The sequence below is a fragment of the Balaenoptera borealis genome (assembly GCF_965194805.1).
Source record: "Balaenoptera borealis genome assembly, chromosome: 15".
Taxonomy (NCBI): Eukaryota; Metazoa; Chordata; class Mammalia; order Artiodactyla; family Balaenopteridae; genus Balaenoptera; species Balaenoptera borealis.
Genome location: NC_138871.1, coordinates 20,302,172 through 20,329,964, shown reverse-complemented (window position 1 = coordinate 20,329,964; position 27,793 = coordinate 20,302,172). Strand labels below are relative to the sequence as shown.

Below are 27,793 nucleotides of genomic sequence, written 5' to 3'. Positions count from 1 at the left end.
TTTGGTATAACTTATTTCTAAATGTCAGAATAGTTTCTTTTGACTTGATTTCATTGCTTATGTTTGTCACCTTTGTCCCATACCCATTAAATTTTCTCCTGAATATTCTTTGAGTTTTTCAAAAATGAATTCAAAGATGACTTAAACAGCTGACTTTTCTATACAAACAAATTGAGCCCATATGGCCCTCTTGCTTTACTGAAATATTCCAAGATTTAATTTACAGTGGAATACTTGAGCTTTATTAAATATTTCATTTCCATCAAAACAGTAATAAAAATATAGTGCATTTTAAATTATACATGCTCTGTTATATATTCTTGACATTCCTCTCCTGACAGGAGAGAACTGTTTTGCGGAGGTGGAAATGAAAACTGATCCTCTGTGTACAGGTTTACACCTCTGATGTTTGGAGGAATTTTCCCCAGACTAAGTTCTGATATTGTACATTTTAAACTTTGTTTCTCCTCCATTATCCACATATTTACACTTCTACACTATACACATATATGCTTCTGGACACAGTACATGTGCTTCTGTAAAGCACATCCCTATCAATCACTCTAAGATCTCTGGCCAAGTCCCTTCTTGTCACAGTGCCACCTGAGTTTGCCAAATGGATGGGAGGAGAATTCCTCATCTCTGCACTGTGAAAGGGGGTTGTGGGGCAATGTCTAACAGTCACTCAGCGATACATGCAGGTGACTCTGAGCCATGTCAATATATCCTATGACATCCAAACTAACTATACCCCTAACTCAACTTTCCCTTAGCCACATGCCAGAAACCCTGACCTTGCCATGCCCCTGCTATGAAGGGAAGAGGGACAGAGGGGAGCGGAGAGCTGAGTGGAAAGACATACGGACTGTGGCTACATTTGTGCTATAACATAACAGTTGACACATTGCAACAGAGATCTTATATCTCACAAAGTCAAAAATATTTACTTTCTGGCCCTTTATAGAAAAAGTTGGGCAGCCCTCGTCTAAACTATGCACTCATTAAAAATAATAAAATAGAATGATATTGTACACTTGTAATTATATCTTTGAGATATTGTTAGATTAAGAAAAATAAGTAGCTGAACAATATGCATAATGGAAATATTTTGGAATACCCTCTTCATCTCCAAATCATTACATATTTATGATTTCTAAGGAGACCTAGGTATGGAGGAGGTACAACAGAATGTGAACAGTGATTGTTTGTGGGCATGAAATTTAAAGAATGGCAGGTACTTTTAAATTAACTCTTTGGTTTCTGAATGCAGTGTTCAATATGTTCAATGGTTAGTTTCTGTTGCAATTAACATATATTACTATTAATGTTTAAAGTAGAATTAATTAAAAAATAAAATCTTACCATTGTAAAAAATAACAATGACCAAGCTGTTGCCCTCCTACTCTACCATCTATCTACCAATTGCCTACTTAACCACCTATTCATATCTGCCTGCATTTCAGTTTCCTGCATCCCAAAGCTTCCTCTTGGTTCCCTTTTCTTTTTGCCTAATAAATATTTCAGTGAGAGTCTTTATATTTCCAAAAAGGCCTTGCATTTTCCATCACTCTAGAATGAGAATTTAACTCATTAGTAAAATGCTTGATTGGTGGTTATATCCCCTATGTAATTTGTAATTATTATTCCATTGTCCTTTGGAATCTGTCATTTCCTCCTTCTCCCTTCCAAATAGCATCTAATATTTTTCTTTTTCCCTTGGTATTCTGAAGTCCCCACATTCTCTATCTAGGAATAAAAATATTTTCTTTCTCATCTATTATAGTAAGTCAGTAAAATTCTCAGCCATTATCTCTTCAGGAAGTACTTCACCAATATTTCTTTCTTTCTTAGTTTTTGGAATTCCTATTAGGCTTATATGGGATCTGCTTAATATATTCTCTTTTAACTTTCTTCATTATTTTTCATAGATTGATCTCTCTATGCTTTTTTTCATTTACTTTCTCTTTAGTTTTGTATTTATCCAGTCTACTTCATTAATGTTTATATTTTTCATTTTCAGATTTTTATGTTTAATATAAATATAATATAATATAATCAAGCTGTATCTGACTCTTATTCACCATTCTGCTAAATAATTAATGGTTTTGCTTTATGTTTATTACTCCTTCCTTTATATTTCTAAGGGCTTTAAACATACTGTATATGTTTGGATGCATTTACAGATAGCAAAGAACTTGACCAATAGTGATAAAATCATTCAGCTTTATTGTTCAGGAATGAGACGTCTGAAGGAAAGCAGGCCAAGTTTGGTTAGGGACCCCATGAGGCCACCAGGGGCCCAGCTGCTTCTTGTTCTTCTTGCATCACTCCAGAGTGCTAGCTCCTCTTAGGGGTCAAAAAATGCCCGTCTCAACTCCTCTCCTGTTCTCATGTGAAAGTTGGTTTCAAAGCACTAAGTAAGGAGGATGGTGTCAAAAAGTTTTTTTTTTTTTTCTGTCCAATCAGAGAGGAAACTCTCTCCAGTTTTAGGCCCTTCATGTCCCTTTGATCAGAGCGAGGCCTGCACACACGACACACACAGACACACACCCTTAGACCAATGATTGGTAAACAGGAGGGAGTTAGGTAAGCCTTAAGCCTTAGGGATGTGCACCTAATGTCTGGGACATGGAGGAAAGGGGTGTGTTCTTTGGGCAACAGCCAATATGTCTGCTATGCGCTTATTTTAAAATCTTTTTCAGAAGATCCTATTCTGTTTGAATTTCCTCATAGGTGAGTTTTCCCAATGTATATTAAAATTTTTGCTTAAGATTTTGTCATATTTCCTTTCCCTTTTCTTTTCCCTGCAAGTATTCTTCTTTGTATGATAGTTAAAGGATTCCCTTCATCTGCCTAACTGGTTCAGAACCAGTTCTTAAGGGTGATGGTTTGGGGTTACTTTTCAGGTATGAAAATTTAATTCCTATGTCAGTGGGAGGTTTAGTTTGCTGAGGAGAAAAAAGGAAAAAAAAAAAAAAAAGCCTAGGACTTTGGGATTAGCAAATGCACACTATTATATAGAGAATGGATAAACAACAAGGTCCTACTGTATAGCACAAGGAACTATATTCAGTGATATAATATCAGCCATTTAGTATCAGTGGAGCAGGCAACAGCAGCAGGGGTATTTTTCATGACACACCTATTGAAATGTGATGCTATATTCAAACACTTTCTTAATGACAACCATTCACCCACAATATTAAAGAGCCTCAAATAAGGTTGGAAAAGAATATGGAAAAGGATGTATACATATGTATAACTGAATCACTTTGCTGTAGAGCAGACACTAATATATTATAAATCAACTATACTTGAATAAAATGAATTTTTAAAAAAAATGCCTGAGAGAAGCCTCTTAAACCCTGAAGACAGTGTATGCTCTTAAATGTTCTTTCATGTAAGTTCTGTAACATATGTTCCCTGAATGGGTCCCTCATCTTCCCTTCTTGTTTTTCTTCCCAAGTCTCTAGGACTTTGTATATTCCCTTCTTATTTCTGGACTCCAAAATTGCCATTCAGTAAATTAAGCCTTGAAGTAAATTGGAGCAAGAGTTCATATAAGGGCCCATCCCTGTGTTAAACACTATGAAAGTTCCCAAGTGTTTCACTCACGGGCTAGACTTCCAGAGGCTCAGTTTGCAGCTGGAGAGAAGAGATGTGCACACAAAAATATGTAGATAAGCATTAAATGAAGAGTGCTGGCCACTATACTCCATTAGCTTTGAAGAGAATGAGCACATGCTCTCCTTACCTGGTGATGAAAATTATAAAAGAAGAAGAAGGGCCCTGCCATGCCAGATCCTACACCGAGTGATAATTGGGTATCAGCTCCAGCTGTCCGAGGTTGTGCCCACAATAGCAATGCTAGCATGACTTGAGATCTCACTGCCTTAATAATTCCTGAAGAACAGATTGTTTACCCTTGGCTGCAATGGGCCCTGCTGACATTATTTATTGCAGTTTTCTAATTTTATTACTTTTCTAGTTTCCAAATAGTGATTTTCACTTTACGCCTTGAGTTGTTTTGACACAAGAGTTGAATCTCCAGATTTTAGAACACCTTATTTGAGGCTCCTTAATACTGTGGGTGAATGGTTGTCATTAAGAAAGTGTTTGAACATAGCATCACATTTCAACAGGTGTGTCATGAAAATACCCCTGCTGCTGTTGCCTGCTTTACTGATATTAAATGCTTCAGACAGATTCTGCATCTCATAATGTCACTGACTTAAAAGCAGATGCATCTTACGTGAGAGCCAGAAAATTTGCACAGCAATACAGCACTTAACGGCAGACTTGAACATTTTCTCCATTGCAGATAGGAGGTGTACTTATAAAGAAAGGAACGTAAAATTCTCTTTTTTACTGACTCACTTGATTTTCAGATTTTTATAGCTTTTTTTGCAATTTAAATGGTAACAATCTACAATAAGTAACATGAGTAGGATGCTATGTGATTCTTTTCCTTAGTAAGTAAAAAACGATATTTTTTTCAGTGTGATGTGTTCTCAGTTGGCTTTGTCATTCTCTATACCCACAGCAGTAAAATGTTTGTAGCCAGGATTTGCAGAAAATCTATTTATGTCATTGTGTGTTTTAATATTCCTCACTAACTTCCATCACCCATTGATAATTTACAAACTCCTGATCACAGCCTATGAAGCCCACTCATTCCAGCCCCTTCCAGCTTTCTAACTTCTCACCTCAGTTGATCTGAGGTCATGGCTATGGCTTTGACCCTGACCCTGGACCTCCTTGAAGGCTGTGGCATGAGACTACTGAAGAACAGTGCTGTTGGCAGTGCCTACCAAAAATATATTGCCTGCCTGTTGCACTGTAATTTGTGAAAGGAGTATGGAATATTTGAATCACTAAATTTTTTTCTCACGATTCGACTGGAGTTATGGGTTTTGGTGAGGAAAACCACAGATGGGAAACAGTTGGAATAAAATCATGTTTACTTAATATAGGTAAAGGTGGTTACCTATAGAAAGATATGTGTATATACCTGGGTTAGTGTACACATGCAGTTTTCCATTTTCTGATAGCTGAGAGGGCTTAGAAACAATGAGCATGCCAGCACTCAGAACTTGGTTTCTAATAAAATTCTCCAATAAAAGAAATCAAGACTCCTTTGAGAAATGACTGATTCTAGGCTTGAGCCAGAAATATACAACATGAGCCTCGAGTGTCTTAAAGTGCCAGAAAATAAGGGGAAAAAAATCTAACTAAAGTGTTTCAAGATGGTGAAGGAATAAGACATGGAGATCACCTTCCTCACCACAAATACATAAAAAATGCATCGACATGTGGAACAACTTCTACAGAACACCTACTGAACACTGGCAGAAGACCTCAACTTCCCAAAAGGTTAGAAACTCCCCATGTACCTGGCCGTGTGGCTGACGGGGTCTTGGTGCTCCAGCCTGGTGTCAGGCCTGAGCCTCTGAGGTGGGAGAGCTGAGTTCAGGACATTGGACCACCAGAGACATCTCGTCCCCATGTAATATCAGTAGACAGGAGATCTCCCAGAGATCTCCATCTCCACACTAAGACCCAGCTCCACTCAACAGCCAGCAAGCTCTAATGCTGGACACCGCATGCCAAACAACTAGCAAGACAGGAACACAACCCCCACCCGTTAGCAGAGAGGCTGCGTAAAATCATAATAAGTTCACAGACACCACAAAACACACCACCAGACGCGGCCCTGCCCAACAGAAAGACAAGATCCAGCCCCATCCACCAGAACACAGGCACCAGTCCCCTCCACCAGGAAGCCTACACAACCCACTGAACCAACCTTACCCACTGGGGGTAGACACCAAAAACAACAGGAGCATGAACCTGCAGCCTGTGAAAAGGAGACCCCAAACACAGAAAGTTAAGCAAAATGAGAAGACAGAGAAATATGCAGCAGGTGAAGGAGCAAGGTAAAAACCCACCAGACCAAACAAATGAAGAGGAAATAGGCAGTCTACCTGAAAAAGAATTCACAGTAATGATAATAAAGATGATCCAAAACCTTGGAAATAGAATGGAGAAAATACAAGAAATGTTTAACAAGGACCTAGAAGAACTAAAAAGCAAACAAACAATGATGAACAACACAATAAATGAAATTAAAAATTCTCTAGAAGGAATCAATAGCAGAATAACTGAGGCAGAAAAACGGATAAGTGACCTGGAAGATAAAATAGTGGAAATAACTACTGCAGAGCAGAAAAAAGAAAAAAGAACGAAAAGAATTGAGGACAGTCTCAGAGACTTCTGGGACAATATTAAACATACAAACATTTGAATTGTAGGGGTCCCAGAAGCAGAAGAGAAAAAGAAAGGGACTGAGAAAATATTTGAAGAGATTTTAGTTGAAATAGTCAGTGAAGTCCAGGAAGCACAGAGAGTCCCACACAGGATAAATCCAAGGAGAAACACGCCAAGACACATATTAATCAAACTATCAAAAATTAAATACAAAGAAAAAATATTAAAAGTGCTAAGGGAAAAGCAACAAATAACATACAAGGGAATCCCTATAAGGTTACCAACTGATCTTTCAGCGGAAACTCTGCAAGCCAGAAGGGAGTGGCAGGACATATTTAAAGTGATGAAAGGGAAAAACCTACAACCAAGATTACAGTACCCAGCAAGGATCTCATTCAGCTTTGACAGAGAAATTAAAACCCTTACAGACAAGCAAAAGCTAAGAGAGTTCAGCACTACCAAACGAGCTTTACAACAAATGCTAAAGGAACTTCTCTAGGCAGGAATCACAAGAGAAGAAAAAGACCTACAATAACAAACCCAAAACAATTAAGAAAATGGTAATAAGAATATACATATCAATAATTACCTTAAATGTAAATGGATTAAATGCTCCATCCAAAAGACATAGACTGCCTGAATGGATACAAAAACAAGACCTGTGCATATGCTGTCTCCAAGAGACCCACTTCAGACCTAGGGACACATACAGACTGAAAGTGAGGGGATGGAAAAAGATATTCTATGCAAATGGAAATCAAAAGAAAGCTGGGGTAGCAATTCTCATATCGGACAAAACCGACTTTAAAATAAAGACTATTACAAGAGACAAAGAAGGACACTACATAATGATCAAGAGATCAATCCAAGAGGAAGATATGACAATTGTAAATATTTATGCACCCAACATAGGAGCACCTCAATACATAAGGCAAATGCTAACAACCATAAAAGGGGAAATCAACAGTAACACAATCATAGTAGGGGACTTTAACACCCCACTGTCACCAATGAACAGATCATCCAAAATGAAAATAAATAAGGAAACACAAGCTTTAAATGATACATTAAACAAGATAGACTTAATTGATATTTATAGGACATTCCATCCAAAAACAACAGAATACAATTTCTTCTCAAGTGCTCATGGAACATTCTCCAGGATAGGTCATATCTTGGGACACAAATCAAGCCTTGGTAAATTTAAGAAAATTGAAATCTTATCAAGTATCTTTTCCAACCACAACACTATGAGACTAGATATCAATTACAGGAAAAAACTGTAAAAAATACAAACACATGGAGGCTAAACAATATGCTACTAAATAACCAAGAGATCACTGAAGAAATCAAAGAGAAAATTAAAAAAAATACCTAGAAACAAATGACAATGAAAACAGAACGACCCAAAATGTATGGGATGCAGCAAAAGCAGTTCTAAGAGGGAAGTTTATAGCAATACAATCCTACCTCAAGAGACAAGAAAAATCTCAAATAAGCAACCTAACCTTACACCTAAAGCAATTAGAGAAAGAAGAACAAAAGAAACCCAAAGTTAGCAGAAGGAAAGGAATCATGAAGATCAGATGAGAAATCAATGAAAAAGCAATGAAGGTAACAATAGCAAAGATCAATAAAGCTAAAAGCTCGTTCTTTGAGAAGGTAAACATAATTGAATAACCATTAGCCAGATTCATCAGGAAAAAAGGGAGGAGACTCTAATCAACATAATTAGAAATGAAAAAGAAGTAAAAGCTGACACTGCAGAAATACAAAGGATCCTGAGAGATTACTGCAAGCAACTATATGCCAAGAAAATGGGCAACCTGGAAGAAATGGACAAATTCTTAGAAAAGCACAACCTTCTGAGACTGAACCAGGAAGAAATAGAAAACATAAACAGACCAATCACAAGCACTGAAATTGAAACTGTGATTAAAAATCTTCCAAACAAAAGCCCAGTACCAGATGGCTTCACAAGCAAATTATATCAATCATTTAGAGAAGAGCTAATGCCTATCTTTCTCAAACTCTTCCAAAATATAGCAGAGGGAAGAGCACTCCCAAACTCATTCTATGAGTCTTCCATAATGCTGATACAAAAACCAGGCAAAGATGTCACAAAAAAAGAAAACTACAGGCCAATATCACTGATGAACATAGATGCAAAAATCCTCAACAAAATACTACCAAATAGAATCCAACAACAGATTAAAAGGATCATACACCATGATCTAGTGTGGTGTAACCCAGGAATGCAAGGATTCTTCAATATATGCAAATCAATCAATGTGATACACCATATTAACAAATTGAAGGATAAAAACCATATGATAATCTCAATGGATGCAGAAAAAGCTTTCAACAAAATGCAACACCCATTTATGATAAAAACTCTTCAGAAAATAGGCAGAGAGGGAACTTACCTCAATATAATAAAGGCCATATATGAGAAACCCACAGCCAACATTGGTCTCAATGGTGAAAAACTGAAGCCATTTCCTCTAAGATCAGGAAGAAGACAAGGTTGCCCACTCTCACCACCATTATTCAACATAGTTTTGGAAGTTTTAGCCACAGCAGTCAGAGAAGAAAAAGAAACAAAAGGAATCCAAATCGGAAAAAAAGAAGTAAAATTGTCACTGTTTGCAGATGGCATGATTCTATACATAGAGAATCCTAAAGATGCTACCAGAAAACTGCTAGAGCTAATCAATGAATTTGATAACGTAGCAGGATACAAAATTAATGCACAGAAATCTCTTGCATTCCTATACACGAATGATGAAATATCTGAAAGAGAAATTAAGGAAACACTCTTATTTACCATTGCAACAAAAAGAATAAAATGCCTAGGAATTAACCTACCTATGGAGACAAAATACCTGTATGCAGAAAACTATAAGACACTGATGAAAGAAATTAAAAAATGATACAAATAGATGGAGAGATACACCATGTTCTTGGATTGGAAGAATCAACATTGTGAAAATGACTATACTACCCAAAGCAATCTGTAGATTCACTGCAATCCCTATCAAACTACCAATGGCATTTTCCACAGAACTAGAACAAAAAATTTCACAATTTGTATGGAAACACAGAAGACCCCAAATAGCCAAAGCAATCTTGAGAAAGAATAACGGAGCTGGAGGAATCAGGCTCCTGGACTTCAGACTATACTACAAAGCTACAGTAATCAAGACAATATGGTACTGGCACAAAAACAGAAATATAGATCAATAGAAGAGGATAAGAAGCCCAGAGGTAAACCCTTGTACATATGGCCACCTTATCTTTGCCAAAGGAGGCAAGACAGCCTCCTCATTAAGTGGTGCTGGGAAAACTGGACAGCTACGTATAAAAGAATAAAATTAGAACACTTCCTAACATGATATCCCAAAATTAACTTAAAATGGATTAAAGACCTAAATGTAAGTCCAGACAGTATAAAACTCTTAGAGGTAAACATAGGAAGAACACTCTTTGACATAAATCACAGCAAGATCCTTTTTGACCCCCCTCCTAGAGAAATGGAAATAAAGACAAAAATAAACAAATGCAATCTAATGAAAGTTAAAGGCTTTTGCACAGCAAAGGAATCCAAAAACAATACGAAAAGACAACCATCAGAATGGGAGAAAATATTTGCTAATGAAGCAACTGACAAAGGACTAATCTCCAAAATATACAAGCAGCTCATGAAGCTCAATTTCAAAGAAACAAACAACCCAATCCAAAAATGGGCAGAAGACCTAAACAGACATTTCTCCAAAGAAGATATACAGATTGCCAACAAATGCATGAAAGGATGCTCAGCATCACTAATCATTAGAGAAATGCAAATCAAAACTGCAATGAGGTATCACCTCACACCGCTCAGAATGGCCATCATTGAAAACTCTACAAACAATAAACGCTGGAGAGGGTGTGGAGAAAAGGGAAGCCTCTTACACTGTTGGTGGAAATGTAAATAGATACAGCTACTGTAGAGAACAGCATGGAGGTTCCCTAAAAAACTAAAAATAGAACTATCATATGACCCAGGAATCCCACTACTGGGCATATACCCTGAGAAAACCATAATTTAAAAAGAGTCATGTACCACAATGTTTATTACAGTACTATTTGCATTAACCAGGACATGGAAGCAACCTAAATGTCCATTGACAGAAGTATGGGTAAAGAAGATGTGGCACATATATACAATGGAATATTACTCAGCCATAAAAAGAAACGAAACTGAGTTATTTGTAGTGAGGTAGATGGACCTAGAATCTGTCATACAGAGCGAAGTAAGTCAGAAAGAGCAAAACAAAAACTGTATCCTGACACACATATATGGTATCTAAAAAAAAAAGGTTCTGATGAACCTAGTAGCAGGACAGGAATAAAGATGCAGATGTAGAGAATGGACCTGAGGACGTGGGGAGGGGGAAGGGTAAGCTGGGACCAAGTGAGAGAGTGGCATTGACATATATACAGTACAAACGTAAAATAGATAGCTAGTGGGAAGCAGCCATGTGGCACAGGGAGATCAGCTAGGTGCTTTGTGACCACCTAGAGGGGTGGGATAGGGAGGGTAGGAGGGAGGCACAGAGGGAGGGGATATGGGGGTAGATGTATACGTATAGCTGATTCACCTTGTTATACATAAGAAACTAATACAACATTGTAAAGCAATTATACTTCAATAAAGATGTTAAAAAATAAAATAAAAAAATCAAATGAAAACACAACAATGGGGACATGTGAAAGGGACACAGGGACCAATTGAGAGAGCTCCCTGTGGCCAAAGTTGGGACAATTGGAGCTATAAAATAAAGTAGTATTGTATTATAACATGAAGTGTAAAATATCCATAAGGCCATTCTGATGTAAATACATGATTGAATAAATAAATAAATGATGAAGACTAGACAAATTTCCCATGCAGAAAAATTTTTAATAATTTATGTATCGTGGCTCTCTACTCCTTAAGCATGGGCTGCACATAGTTCCTTCTAAAGGCTACATTATGGAAAAGGAGAGTAATTTTACAGTGGATAAACTTTTCAAATATTACCTCAGCCAGGTGATAAAGTTTAACGTAAATAGTGATGTCATGTTGATAGCCTATGTAATAGGAGTGGCGCTTTACATCCGTGGTCATCTTCTCCAAAACACATAACCCCAGTCTAATTATGAGAAAATATCAGACAAACCCTAGATGAGGAGCTTTCTATGAAATACCCGACCAGTACTCCTCAAAACTGTCAAAGTCATCAAAAACAAGGAGCATCTGAGAAGCTGTCACAGCCTAGAGAAGACCAAGGAGATATGACAACTAAATGCAGTGTGCTATCCTCGATGGGATCCTGGAACTGAAAAAGGACATTAGGCAAAAACTGAGGAAATCTGAATAAGGTATGTTCTTTACTCAAAACAAATAAACAAAAAAGGCTCCTTAAAAATGGAGAGTCTTTTTCAGTTCTCGCCAATCTTCACCAATGTTCAATATGAATTTGAAGAATGAGTCTGCCTCAGTATTTAAGAAATTATTACTGATCCAGTGGCTAGAATTTATTTCATTTTCTTAAATTTCCTGCTTTGTTTATGAATTTCCCGTGTATTACTCCCTTTTTTTGCTGAAAGTTTGAATCTTTCCAAGCTGGATGCATTATACTCTGAAAACGCCATACATAAATTACATAACAGCTCTTAAGAGGAGAAAGAATTTATTTCATGATCATTTAAACTATGATGGATGTTTGATAAATGACATTTTTCACATCCCTCCTAGCAAAGAAAATGAACAAACAAAAACACATTTATCTAAATAACAATGCTACGAAAACACTATTTTTCAATTGGTATATTAGTTAAGGAAAGTTAAATGCATAATAAACACTCCCTGGCTCCTCATTTCAGTATATTTCAATGCAAGCAGAGTTCAGAACAGGCGTTTGTAATTGGATGACTATTTATCAGGGTGACTCAAAGACCTAGACACTTTCTCTGCCATGGCTGAACCATCCCCTGTGGCCTTGGAGTCCTTTTTCCCAGTCTTCACGCGCTGTGCCAGAGAGAGAGAGAATAAGAAGAGGAAGGGGAGGGGAAGGGGACGGAGAAGGAGAGGGGGATGGGGAAAAGTAAGAGAGGGGAGGAGGGGAGGGGAGGGCCATGAGGGAGAATTTTGGTAGCCAGGTCTGTAGAAGATACCTCACTATCACTCATATAAACTAAAAAACAGTTCTTTGAATAATAGAAGGAAACTAATTTTTAATGAGACATTATCCTTTCTTAATAGCGTCACTTTTTGTTTGCCCACTAACTGTGTAACTCACCGATGATGGACTAAGAGCTAGGACTAACACTGGAGTTCAATAAATATTGTTGCAAAACCATCTTAGTAGGTTTTTATTGTTTTGAAATAAATAAGCTTTTTAGGGGTGATTGTAGGAGGGAGATGTTCATGAATCATAGTCTATCAGCATTTTATTTTTGTTGTTACAAGAAAAGCCTTTGATTGTCCTAAAGCTAATAATGCTGTGTTAGCTATTGAATGCAGAGAGGATATTCTGAACCTTGTGTGTGTACTTGACATTTTTCTGATGATGGTGAGAAATGAGTGCTCATCCATTTTCTGTGCAATTGTGACTGTTGCATTTCCTGGGAGGCTGGCTAGCGTTATCCATACAGACTTGGGCATATACACCTACAGGGGCAAGTAGCCCATGAAGAGTTTTGACCAGGGACTTAGGAAAGAAAACAGTAAGCCAGACTAATCAGCCTTTTGTGCTTCCAGGCTTTTGTAAGAGTCTCTCCTATCACAACCCATCCATTCCTTCCATTCCAAGTAAATGCTGATGAGACTATCCTTTTGAAATACCATAAGCCTGAAATTTGCATGACTCTGGACATAAAATGTCTTATAATCATTACAGATTTAACAAGTTTTTTTATATGGGCCTCTTAGATTCAACATGGGGTTAGGGAAATTACTAAAATTATAGGATGTAGACCTTTAATCTTAAGTAACTAATTTTTACTATTGCAGACAAGTATGCAAAAAAATATAATGTATACAGTATATTCTATAAATAAACATTTTTATGCAAGAAGTTGAATTTTTCATGATTGACAATAAATGGAAGGAAAGGACATTCAGTTTAGTTTGAAAGAGCTAGAAGATTAATTTCACTGTGATTTTACTTTGTTTCAAATTTTACAATTTAGGTTATTAGAGCTTTGACAAAACCTGGAGCAATCCGTCATCTCAGGCACATTCTTAGTAGTATCTCCATAATTTGACTTTCATCAGTTGTGAAAGAATTCTTGATCCATATGGAAGAGCTCTTTCCCTCTGTCTCTCTCGTCCCGCACCCCCATCGCTCCCCTCAACTGCCCCCTTCTTGTTTTCCTTCTTTAAAAAAAGAAAGGTTATTTCCTGAGTTCTGGGGGAGGATAGTTTTAAACAGAAACAAGAAAGAGATTAGGGATTCAACTGGATATGAAAATAGCTATATTCATTAGGTAGAGCTATGCAAACAGCTGTAAATTTGGGTAATAAGCAAGGAAAGATATTTGAATTTCATTAGGCTTTTTTCCTTTATAGTTAGCAAATATCTCACCTTCTAAAATTACTTCAGTTGTGATTCATCACAATAAGCATGTAATTAAAATTGAAGAATGTTTACCAGGTGAGGGAAGTAGATGAAACCGAGCCAGGAGAAGGGATTGGAAAATGTGAAAAGAAGAGCAATTCAGGGAACACACTACAATTGGGAAGATATTTTAGGGAAGATAATGTGGGGGAGGATTTCAATCAAGTAGATGAGGCTGGTTCAAGACTAGCATGTAGAAGCTAAGTCACCAGTATGTTTTTGATGGTGAGCATTAATTAATTAATTAAATCAATATTGATTTAAGCTTTGACTTCTGTACCAGATCCTGGGAGAATAATTGCTGGGAACACCGTTTCTGTAATCAAACATTATATACTCTAGAAGGAGAAATAGGAATACAATGTAATTAACTATAGTTATGGTGATAAGTATGCAGTTCTGTAGAGCATTAATGTGTGAGGTGTGCGTGGCGGGTGGGGAAAGGGATTTCTGATGCAGGTTGGCCATGGGATCATCTAGATGGCCCTTGTTCTTGTTTCAGGGGCTGGCTATGCAGGTAATTACAGTGGAGCATAATTATTGTTCTTATGGCAATATGTGCCAGTATATTGCTGCATGGAGAGTATACTAAGAGTGCCAAATCATTCCCTGATGTGTTAGGGAAGGCATGCAAAAGGAGAGGTAGAATCCAAAGTCCAGAAGGGTTAGCAGTGGTCTGCAAATTGACATATTTGGGGAGACAATCCGTGATTGTTTTGCACAGAATATCAAAAGATAGGAAGGACATTTAAGGTAAATTCAGCATTGCTAGAGTTTAACCATTGATGGAGTGATATTATAAAATGAGATACACAGAAAAAGGATGATCAACAAAGGACTCTTTGGATCATATAACAGAGGCTCAATTAATATTTGTTTGATGAATGAGTCATAGATTGTGATATGATAATTGCTGTAATTGAGAACTAGAAGATAATGGCTCTCAATACTGTAAATAAGATACTTACACCTCTTTAAAAAATACCAGTGTTTTTCTAACTAAGGGGGTAAATACATATTAATAGGCTGTGAAATCAATATGCTGAGGCCTGATTAATGATAAAAAAAATAGAATAAAACAGAAAAGAGCATCTGAAAAAGTAGGTACTGTAAAATTTTATTCTGATTATACAGATACATGTTTGTGTGCCCTGGGTGGACATGGAAGATGTTTTTCTTACTGTGGGTTGGTGTCAAAGAGTCCTGAAAGTCACTGTAGTGGGGAGAACCAGTTTCCTGGTGGTTTACATGCCAAGAAGGAACCAGTGGAAGCATGAGGAGACCAGGATCTGTATATGTTTGGCTCTCTTACTCCTGAGCCTGAAGTAAGAACCATCGGCATCAGAGCCAAACTGACGACTGTAGTGGCCATGTTGACACCCCAAACCTCAGTCCCAAGGTGACAGCAATCTCAAATCCTCCAGGTACTTCCTTGGTTGTGATGAAGATAAATTGAGAATAATGGTTAGCTCAGAATAGGTATCTGCCCTTTGCAGATGGTTAATTACTGAGCTTATATTCTGCAACCTTCGGAGATTCTCATTGGCCTTCTGACAGGTTTGGAGATTTCTGGGCTTGTTGGATGAGATCTGTATTCTTTCTGTCTCAGTTTGGGGAAATTAGGGAAGGAGTAGTTGCATGCATGTATTAAGAGGGGCATTTAACTCTGCTTCATCTGCTTTAATTGGTGAGAAAAATTTCCTATGAGGCCTACATCCTCTTTTATGTCTGTGAGCTAGAAAGTTAATCTCAGCAATCACATCTTTAAACAGCATTTTATACAAGACAGCAAGTGAGCCTTCTATGGTGATCCTCGTATCTTCAGTTTTAATAGAATGTACTTTGTGCTTAGAAACAGGATTCCACAGCAATCCCAGAGCAGGGACTTCAGGTGAGGCTTTCCGGATAAGAGATGTGTAAATTTGATGTTAAACCATAATTAGACATTAGCCGAGGGGTGGAGAATGGCGTGGGGGAAGTGAAACAGGACATATTTTTGAGAAAAAGAACTACATACGCACAGGACTCGTGAAATTTGCATATGGCAAGTTCAAGTTGTGGAGAATGACTTTACTACTACAGTAAAGATATCTGACTGAAGATATAAGTGAGATATTTGTCTGAGGGTATAAATTAGGGGCCAGTCATAACAGACATAGGAGCAGTGGTAAGGAGTTTCAACTTTATCCTTAGAACAATGAGAAGCCATTAAAATGGTTTAAAAAGCAAAATTAGATAATCATATTTGAATTTTACAAAGCTCACTCTAGCTGTAGCATGAAAAATACATTGTAGATTGTGGATTGGAGAAAAGGAACCTGTTAGGAGATTTTAGAAGAAATTAGGGCACAGGAGAATAGAGGAATGGACCAGTAATATTGACAGAAATAATGAACGTATTTTAAAATGAAAATTATCTCTTTTTTTTCACATATTTTTGATGTGGCTGTCTCTTTTCTGAGTGTATCCCATAGAAATAAGCAAAGGTCTTCAGTGATGCTTATTACATCATAGCAAAACCTAGAAACCAGAATGTCTGTCAACAGAATGTTTGTATACACGGTGCCATATCCAAACTATAGAATATTATGTAGTGTATTAGTTTTCTATTGCTGTGTAACAATATTGCCACAAACATAGTGGTTCAAAACCATGAACATTTATTATCTCATAGTTTCTGTGGATCAGGAGTCCAGCCATGGCTTAGCTGGATCCTCTGTTTCAGGTCTCATAAAGTTCCAATCATGGTGTCACCTGGAGCTCTTTCTGATCAGATGGGGAAGGATTTACTTCCAAGCTCACATGTTTGTTTGTAACATATTTTTCCTTCCATGCTGCCAGATGGAGGGTGGCGGTTAGGGGTGGCCCTCAGGTGCTTGATGAATGGCCCTCTCTATAGGGCAGCTCACAACATGGCAGCTTGCCTCTTCAAAGCCAGCAAAGGAGAGTGTTTCTCATAGCAAGACAGGTGTTACAATCTTATGTACATAGTCATGTGCACATAATCACATTCAGCCCATCATCATTGTTGTATTCAGCTGCTTAGAAGCAAGCCAGGTCCTTCCTGTGTTTAAGCAAAGTGATTACATCATGTATGAATGCTGGAGGGAGGGGTCTGTCCACTGCATAGAGTTATAAAAAAGAATTATCTAGGTCTTTATTTAGTGACCTGAAGGGATGCCCATTATATATTGTTAAATTGAAGAGTACTTCCTCTATACGGTGTAATCTCATTTTTATATAAAAGCAAACAAAATTATATCAATAAATACACATTGTTGATGTTTGTGTGTTCTGAGAAAGACCATGGAAGAGTACAATTGAGATAGTTTCCATGTTTCCTAAGGGACGCAGTGATAGAATGAGTTGGGCTAAACTTATTCAATTTTTCTGCATATATTTATGCCGTTTTTACCAGTTACAATTAACATGGATTAATTTTTAATTTTAAAAATGGTTAAAAAATTAAAATACAATTGCAAGAAAAAGAATTATAACTCATATGCTAATAAAGGAGAGAAACTGAAATCATATGAAATGCTCAGTTAAAACCACCAAAGGCAGAAAAAGAGTGGAACACAAAAATAGGAACAGAGAGCAAGGGCAACAAATAGAAAACAGTGAATGAATATGGTTGACACTGATCCAACTATATCAACAATCTTAGAATGTCATCCACCATTGAAAGACAGAGGTTCTCGTAATGGATCAAAGAGCATTACCCAACTTTATGTTGTCTATAAGAAACCAACTTTAAGTATAAAAACACATATAGATTAAAAGTAAACGGGTGGAGAAAAACATAGTATGCTAGTAATAATTAAAAGAAAACAGGAATAGCTTTATTAATTTCAGATAAAGGAGACTTCAAAAGAAGGAAAGTTATCAGGGTTAAATAGAGGCATTATATCATGATAAAAGGGTCTGTTATCCAAGAAGACATAACACTTATTAACATGTATGCACCTAAATACAGAACATCAAGTGAGGCAAAATAAATAGAACCACAAGGGAGAATAGATGAATTCAATAAATCCACTGTCATAGTTGGAGACTTCAGCACACCTCTCTCAGAAATGGACAGATCCAGCAGGCAGAAAAATCAGTAATAACATAGTTGAACTCAGTATTTGAAAATCAAATAATGTAATTCATCACATCAACAGACTAAAAAAGAAAAATCACGTGATCCTATCAATAGGTACAGAAAAGCATTAGACAAAATCCAATACCCATTGCTAAGAAAACTCTCAGTAAACTAGGAATAGTGGGGAACTTTCTCAACTTGATAAAGAATATCTACAAAAAAAAATCTAGTTGACAACAAATGTAATAGTGAGAAAATTGAAGCTTTCCCATTAAGATCAGATAAAAGGCAAGGGTGGTGCCTGCTCACCACTGTTTTTCAAAATCATACTGGAAGATGTTGCTAATACAATATGGCAAGGAAAGGAAATAGCATGTAAATAGATCAGATAAGAAGATGTAAGGCTATTTTTGTTTGCAAATGACAATCATATATGTAGAAAATGCAAAAGAACTAACAAAAAAAAAACCTCCTGGAACTCATAAATGATTATGGAAGGTTGTAGGATACAACATTAATATACAAAAGTCATTTGCTTTTCTATATACTAACAATGAGCAAGTGAAATCTGAAATTGAAAACACAGTATCATTTACATTTGTACCTCCCTAAATTAAATAATTAGGTAAAAATCTAACAAAATATGTATAAGATCTTTATAAGCAAAACTACAAAACTTTGATAAACAAAATCAAGGAACTAAATAAATGGAGAGATATGCCAAGTTCAGGGATAGGAAGACTCAATACTGTCAAAATGTCAGTTCTTCCCAACTTGGTCTATAGATTCAATGCATGCCCAATCAAAATACCAAGTTATTTTATGGATTTCAACAAACTGGTTCTAAAGTTTGTATGGAGAGGCAAAAGGCCCGGAATAGCCAACACAATTTTGAAGGAGCAGAAGAAAGTTGGAGCACTGGCACTATCCAACTTTAAGACTTACTATAAAGTTACAGTAATCAAGACAGTGTGGTATTGGTGAAAGACTGGATAAATAGATTAGTGGGACAGAATTGATAGCCCAGAAATAGACCGCCATAAATATAGTCAACCTGTCTTTGACAAAGGAGCAAAGGTAATACGATGGAGCAGAGATGCTCTTTTCAACAAATGGTGCTAGAAAAATTGGACATCCACATACAAAAAAAAATGAATCCAGACCCAGACTTTATACTCTTCACAAAAATTAACACAAAATGAATTGGAGACTTAAATGTAAAACTCAATACTATAAAACTCCTAGAAGAAAACAGGAGTAAACTTAGATGACCTTGGGTGTGTGATAACTTTTTGGATATGACACCAAAGACACAATCCATGAAAGAAAAAAATACACTGGGCTTCATTAAAATTAAAAACTTCTCCTCTGCAAAAGATAATTATCAAGAGAATTAGCACAGACTGGGAGAAAATATTTGCAGAGGACACATCTGATAAAAGACAGTTATCTGAAATATACAGAGAACCCTTAAAACTCAACAATAAAAAGCAAACAACCCAATTAAATAATAGGCCAAAGATCTTAACAGGTACCTCATCAAAGAAGATATACAGATAGTAAATAAGTGTATGAAAAGATGCTGCATATCATAGGTCATCAGGGAGATGCAAATTAAAACAAAAATTAGATACCAGTGCACACTTACTAGAATGGCCACAGTTTTGAACACTGACAACGCCAAATGCTGGTAAGGATGTGAAGCAATAGGAACTCTCATTCATTGCTGGGGGGAATGCAAAGTGGTTCAGCCACTTTGGGAAACAGTTTTGGCAGTTTCATACAAAACTAAACATACTCTTATAAGATGCAGCCATCACGTCCTTCGATATTTACTCAGAGGAGTTGAAAGCTTATATCTACACAAAAAAACCTGCACAAGGATGTTTACAGCAGCTTTCCTAGTTACTTCTGAGTTTTGGAAGCAGCCAAGATATCCTTCAGTGTTTTAAAGGGTAAATAGACTGGGATACATTCAGACAATGGAATATTATTCAGTCTTGAGAAGAAGTGAGCTATCAAGCCATGAAAGACATGGAGGAATCTTAAATACATATTGCTAAGTGAAAGAAGGTCATCTGAAAAGTCTGCCTATTGTATGATTCCAAGTATATGACATTCTGGAAAAGACAAAGCTATGGAGAAAATAAGAAGATCCTTGGCTGCCAGGAGCAGTGGGGGGCCAGGTGGAAGAAGAATAGGCAAGCACAGAGGGTTTTTAGGGTAGTGAAAATACTCTGTATATTATAATGATGTACGTATGTCATTATACATTTATTCAAACCGATAGATAATACAACACCAAGAGTGAACCCTAAGGTAAAGTATGGACTCTGGGTTATTATGATGAGTCAGTGTAGTTTCATTGTTGGTAAAAAATGTACCATTCTGGTGAGTGATGTTGATAATGGGGAGAGCTATGCATATGGGGGCACAAGGGGTATGTGGGAAATTTTTGTACCTCCCACTCAATTTTGTTGTACCCTTAACTGCTCTAAAAATAAAGTCTTAATAAACAAATATATATGTATCTAAATTAAAGCTAAAAAAGAAAAATTACACACTTCTTAAAACTCTAAGGTTACGAGTAGTCTTCCAATATTATTATACAACTAATAATGAAAGATGAATTCAGTGTTCTACCTCTCTTTTTCTCTTTTAAGTATCTGTAAGATGTAATAAATGTCCAGGGCATAAGGATTGTCTTTTATTTGCTGTATAGTGGGGAAGGCTGTCATCTTCCAATGAAATAGAGCTGTTTTATTTTGCATCATTTTCTAATTTGCAAGCATATATAGTAAAAGCAGAATAAGTAGAAATGAATTTTTCAAGTTCATAGATACATGTATGCACTGAATTATTGATTTCATTGACACATTGATTTAAAAGTGTCCTGTATAATGGGCAGTGCCCTTGGTTCCAGGATGCGAAGATGCATGAGACTCTGCCTATTTGAGGGAAGAACATATAAACACCTAATTAAAATAAAGAACAATTTGCTGTGCCAAGTAGTCAAATCTCTGCCTAGAATGCCTTGTGAACCAGGAAACATTGAAGACCGAAAAAAGCATGCTTTTGTTGAGACATGGAAGATCAGTGGGAGTTTGTCTGCTGGGCAAGAGAGACCCACACAGAGTGGTTTTGCATAATCTTGTATATTTGAGTCAGCATATGTGTCCTAGGAATAGCAAATGGGTTTGTGTGTTTGTGTGTGTGTGTGTGTGTGTGTGTGTTTGGACTGCTGAGATGGGAAAGGTGTGGAAAATGAATGTGAAGCTGGAAAGTATGATGGAGGAGGCATGAGGAGCAGCATGGACAGGAAAGCAGGGCTAGATGATGAACAACCTTGTGTGATAGGAGATGATGGCAAGTAACTGAAGGATCTTGGTTGTCTTGTAAAAGACAACATTGGATTGTAGTTTAGAACAATTGCTCTGGGGCTAGTGCAGTAGGCTATATGGAGAGGTCTGAGATTGGGGCAGGGAGATGGAGATATTACAGTAGGAAACATTTCCAGAACAGTTATAGAAATATTATATAACTAGCAATTTTAAATACTTAATATTTTTGCTTAGGTACTGAATATTGATTCATTTTGGTAAAGATGTGTAGTTAGATGCAGGCTTTCCAAGTTCTCCTTTCCCTGGGTCTTACCTTCTGTGTAACTCTTTCTCCTCCAGACTGCTTCTATGGCAGAAGTTCTGGATACTGTAGCTCTGGGAATGTATTTTGGTCCTACATTATGAGATCACCATTCAAACATGAAGGAAAGAGTTACAGAGTTGATTCTAAAGATACAGATGGTTTTTCCAAGGGAAGAATGTGTTGTTTCAAAAAACCAGATTTCTTCCAACTCTAAAAGCCTATCGTTCTTAGTTATTTCAGCTATGGCCTTCTGTTTTGCCATAAACCATAAAAACAAGTTAGCATATGAATTCAAGGAGTATAGAAGCTCCCAGAGTTGTCTGAAATATGCCAAGGAGGGTTTGACACACATAATAATAATGCTACACATCCATGTTCTCACAGCTACTTTAGGGAAATTTGTGGGATGATTATTATCCTGTAAATACCCTGTACAGAGCTGACTGCCACCTCCTCCTAGTAGCAGATTTCCAATGGGTGTGTGACCAATCTGGTAGAACAGATAAAGTGCAATTTCACTATTTTTGGCTGGTTATATCTTAACTGTAATTACATCACAGTTTAAATTCTGTCTCCATAAACATACGGTCGAACTCCCTTGTTATATCATGGTACTTCTCTGTTAAATCATACTTTCTGTTGTTAGTATCAAAATGGAATTCCACTATGGTATATTTTGATGGTTCATCTTTTGTGCTTCAAATGACTTAGAAATTTTTCACGTTAACTCCCTGTCTAAACAAATTCAGTTGATGATTTATTTTTGGAGCTATAATAAGTTTATTTAGTATTTAACTACACATCCTGAAAGTGTTAACATTTCTTGTTCAAGGTTTTTGATACTTGATGTCTTAAAAACATGTTGTTTTTTTTTTTTTAATACAGACATTCTACTTAATGAGAGGATACATACTGTTCCTTGAATAGCCTTGACATTGTGCCGAATTGTAAGGATGTTATGGAATGATGAATTCTTTGCTCAATAGATTGAATGTATAGTTCCATAGTGTAGATTTATTTTTTAAAAAATAGTCTATTTGTGATTTTAAGTCATTCTTCAGGTCCTTGTGGAACTTAGTTGATATTTTGACTATTGGTTTTTCCAATTTCAAAAACATATTTTTTTTAAATTAACAATTTAAAATCAGAGAAGTTGCCTGAAGTTGGTGAAGTTGTCAATTGTGGAACAACTGAATTTTTTTCTTTGTAAAACTTTTATTATTCTTGCACTAAAGAATTATTAACATTTCTCTTAAGAGTATGGTCCAGACTGAATTAGTTTTTTTTTTTCCAGGGAACCAATACAGATTATTCCTACTGATTTCTGTTTTCTGCCAGGGATATCACTTAATTTGTTAAGATATTTTCCCCAATGGAATTTTTCTCCTGTAGCTTTTAGATAACCTCTGACTTACTTTCTCCCAACTTCACCAACTTCTTTATTGGTTTTGTTTTCTTCCACTTGACAATATTATTCCTATCCTTTTATATTGTTTTCAAGAGATTTTTCTCTCTTATCTCATTGGCAGCAGCTTTGTTCTCTTTCCCCTTCTTCACAGCTGTGCCCCTTCAGGCGTATTTTTCAGAAACCTAACAACTCTGCCTTTGGGGTTCACTCTACTGCTAAAAACCCCACGTTTGTTTCCCTTTGCACTGAGAATAAAGTCCAGATTTTTGCCCTTGTCCTGTGAGCCTTCCTGTGACCTGTCCTCTTCCCAGTTCTCAAATTCCCTCAAAGTCCTGTGCCTAAATCATCTAACACTCCAAATTGTCCCATCTCTTCCCTTTCCCTCTTCCTCTGTGCTCTAGCCACATTGGCCTTTGTGCAGTTGCCCAAACATTATGAGAACCTAAACATAATGAGAATCATGTTTTATAAATTTGATCAGTGAAATAAATGACTGGCATTTGAATTTCAGAGGTAAAATATATGAAAATTAAAAATTTCAATTGAAAAAATAGAGTACCAATTTGCCCTCAAAACAACTGTCTATGCAGAAGAGTGAAGAGTACTTGTTTCCCAAACTTGCACTGATGCCCTTTCAGGTATTTTAATCTTTGGCATATTTTGGTAATCTTTTAAACATGAGAAGAACATAGCTTTGAGTTGATTAATTATTTTTAAAAATTCCTGAACCCTTAATCCTTTGGCATTATAGCTTCCAGCACTGCCTTTTGGGGTGGTGCTGGTTCTGATGATTGATAGGCCAAGGAAGTAGTTGTGTGGAATGAGTGGCTGAGATGGAGAGAAGGAAAAGTCAGAGACTGGACAATTTGGAGTGTTAGATGATTTAGACACAGGACTTTGAGGTCATCAAGAATAGTACCAAAGGTTAAAGAAGAATGGTGCCAGGTGATGAAGGCATCTGTGATATAGGTGGATTGAATCCTAGTGTCTTGACAGATGATAGGGGGAGGAGAGACTGCTGAAGGGATGCTCACTAAGTATCTGTTTGTATGGGTGTATTAATCATGTTTTATGTTTTTTTGTATTTTATGATGTTTTTTTAATGATCTTTTTTTTTTTTAATTTTATTTATTTATTTATTTATTTATTTTTGGCTGTGTTGGGTCTTCGTTTCTGTGCGAGGGCTTTCTCTAGTTACGGCAAGTGGGGGCCACCCTTCATCACGGTGCGCGGGCCTCTCACTATCGCGGCCTCTCTTGCTGCGGAGCACAGGCTCCAGACGCGCAGGCTCAGTAATTGTGGCTCACGGGCCTAGTTGCTCTGCGGCATGTGGGATCTTCCCAGACCAGGGCTCGAACCCGTGTCCCCCTGCATTGGCAGGCAGATTCTCAACCACTGCGCCACCAGGGAAGCCCTTTATGATGTTTTAACATCTTGGTGCCTTACTAGTCCTGGAGAGCCTCCCTCCCAGGGCTGGCTGATTCATAAAGACAGTAAATAACTTGCCTGGGAGCATGCCCTTCATGAGTTAACCAACCAATCCAAAGCCCATAGATGCAACCACCTCGTTTATCTAACTCTCACACACCAAGCCAATATTTCTCCTGTCCTAAATCACCCCAGGGCTAGGTATCAGACAACTGTGGATCACCCCTATAGTTCAGAGCCTGCTGAAATTATTCAAACTGTCCAATTCTACACTTACTTACACTTACCTATCCTGAGTCACCCATTTCTTCCCTTGGAAACCATGATAAAGTCTCTGGACCCTGCTCTCCCCTCATCCCTTTCTGCCTCCTGACTAACCCCAGTGCTTCCCCATGTGGCCCTGTGGTATATAGCATGCCTCTTTTTCTTGGTAACTATAACAAAGCTTCTTTCAATGGCACTGACTTCTCCATAACTCAGTCACCTCTGTGAATTAAATCCCAGGCACAATTAGAACAATGGGGAGACGCTGTGTGTGTCTAACCACAAAGAAGTGGGCCGGAAAATTAAATAAAATAGCCTACTATGTAGGTTTTATACACAGAAACACAGTAACATTGAAAACCAATCTACCATGTAAAAGAAACAACAAACAAGGCAGGTTGTTTAAAACAGTGTACATGCTGTTTCCAATTTTAAAGAAAAACTTTCAACATACACAGTGTGAGACACAGAAACAAACAGTCTGGCGTGAAAGACATCAAAATGTTGAGTGGAATTTGGGGAAACCTTTCTTTTTGTTTATATATATTTCCTAATTCTTTTCCAATTATTATGAATTATTTTGTATGATTCAAAGTTTAAAGGTGGTGTCACTTAACCTAACTTTTGCCCCTTTGGGGCATTAAAACCTTGATCATGACTGTGATGGAGGAGCCACTGATCCAGGTACATATACCAAACAACACCATGTGGGTGAGCCTTCAACTTCTTTCTACAACTGAATTTTTTTTCCCTTTGCAAATGGTTGAGTTTGTCTCTAAACTGAGAATTATGTACATTTTACTATACACATAAATGTAACAATGTACAAATAATCGATAGTATATTGGGATAACAATTTCCATGTCTTGGTCACTGAAAACTGGTTAAAACGCTTCATTGTGCAGGCTCTGTTCCTGGCTGTGTTCTTTTCTTCTTTGTTGTGGGATCCTGTTTTGTGTGTTCCATGGCAGGTTTTTTTTTTTGCTGCTGCATTTTACTGAGGCTCTGAGTTTCTCTGGTGTATTTCTCAGCATTCTCTCCAAGCACAGTCGTTTTGGAGGTTTCCCTTTTCTCTCCTATGCTGTGCTCATAATGCTGCATGCCTGGTATGCTAAGTCCTAATTTTGCTTTTATCTGTCTGTTCAACCAGTTCTGTCAATGTGGGTGTATCGTCCTGCATGTATTATCTCCACCAGCTACATGCTTGTTAGGATCAATGTCCTGTATGCCCACGAGAGGTGTATACTCTTACACTTTTTTTACACTTCTTTTGTGTGTTTTGTGTGGGCAGGGTTATTCATCTTTGGGGTCCAAGCTGAAATGACTTTTCCACTGCCCAGAGTCACAGAACCGCTGCATGTCTCCCAGGCAGAAGTACCTTAACAGTGTTTGCTCTCTAACCAGCGGGTTGTTTCATAGTGAATCATTTTCATATATACAGTGCAGCCCTTTTAGATAGGAGAGGAGTTGGTGGCACTTCTTTCATGAATACTGAGGAAATCTTTAGGTGGTTTTGGCCTATAAATATACAAGAAACCCTAACTCTCATAGAACATGAAAGGAATTAGTAAACTGGGATAATATTTGTGACACATGAAGTTCAGAGCACATTAATGCCTTCCTCTTATTGTCTTCCATATTCTGCAAAGCAGAAAAAATACAGTTGGCTCAAATCTGCAAAGGTGAAGTGCTATCTTTTTATTTTCTAAATGCCTAAACCACTAACTCTATCATCCTTCTGGTCTCACTGAAGCAGTGCCTCAGCCTGATTTTCCTAGTCATTAGTTTTGCAGTGTCTTGATTGAAATAACAATTTTAGGTGAGTTAAGATTTCTAGGACCTGTGGTATATTCCACTGAAGATAGATTTGTTTTATGTCCCTTGAATTGTTTTTATGAATGCAATTCACATATTTTTATACCCCTATAATTTTCACGTTCAGCTGACTATGTAGTTAAAGGTATATATTTCTTGATTGTGAAACAGTTCCAGTGGTTTCAGGTGCATGTGCTTTTCTTTCAGATCTCAGGTCTCTATAATGAGGCTAATTTAATTCCTTCCAATGAAATATTTTAAGGTCTTTTTATTAAAGCAGGAATTAGAATAATTATCATTATTTATAAAATACTGCTTAATATAAAAGGAACTCCAAAGAAATTACAATCACTCTGTAAAATTGAAAGTAGAAAGCACTTAAAAATGCATGAATGTAAAATAAAGTATGCTTCAATAAAAATTGTATGCTGAGCCAACTTGTATTTTAGAACAGAACTTGGAGTGTTCTGTTTACATCTAAATGAGCCCCTAGAACAGAAAATTTTAATTTTAAAAGTATCTCCTAAAGTAACAATATGTATATTTCCTCTAATTAATCAACAAATATCTAATGAGGATCAATAATGTGTTCTGCAATGTACTTCTAATTTGTTATTTACCTGAGCTGGTAAACTTACCACACTTGTGGTGGTAGGTGTCATGTGAAAAAAATATTCATGTGGCCCAAGACATGGCATAGAATTAAGGGCTATTTTAGGTATGAGTAGTATTTCTCAACAAGGTCACTATTGATATTTTGGGTGAGGGTATCCTTTTTAGCGTGGGACTTCAACTTTGCATGACATTAATCAACCCTGACCCTATAGAACTTCATGATGATTGGAACATCCACAATGGCCCTTGGAAAACGTTATCTGGTGATACAGCCCCGAGCTGAGATCTGCTGATATGGAATAGGGTCTGGCAAACATTTTTCTGTAAAGAGCCAGATACTAAATATTTTCAGGTTTGTGGGCCACACAGTCTCTGTTACAACTACTCAACACTTCTGTTGTAGCAGGAAAGCAACTGGAGACAATATGAAAAAGGGTGACTGTGTTCCAGTAAAACTTTATTTGCAAAAACAGGTGGTGGGCAAAGTTTGCCTTTGGGTTATAGTTTGCCAGCCCCTTTGTATGTACTGCAAGTCTGCCAATTTCAACCTAAAGAATGCTTGAAAACAATCAGTAGTTTGTCAATTAGGAGGGTTTTGGGCTGCAAATAATATGAAAA

The 27,793-nt window shown here is 37.0% G+C and overlaps 2 protein-coding genes and 1 long non-coding RNA gene across 3 annotated transcripts in view; 2 read left to right on the top strand and 1 right to left on the bottom strand.

Moving 5' to 3' along the window:
* CTNNA2 (catenin alpha 2) overlaps positions 1-27,793 on the top strand; it is a 1,192,234-nt gene that overhangs the window by 103,505 nt on the left and 1,060,936 nt on the right. The window lies entirely within an intron of this gene.
* Positions 1-27,793, top strand: part of LOC309611507 (lithostathine) — a 1,064,255-nt gene that overhangs the window by 573,882 nt on the left and 462,580 nt on the right. The window lies entirely within an intron of this gene.
* Positions 1-27,793, bottom strand: part of LOC309611515 — a 1,058,387-nt gene that overhangs the window by 691,251 nt on the left and 339,343 nt on the right. The window lies entirely within an intron of this gene.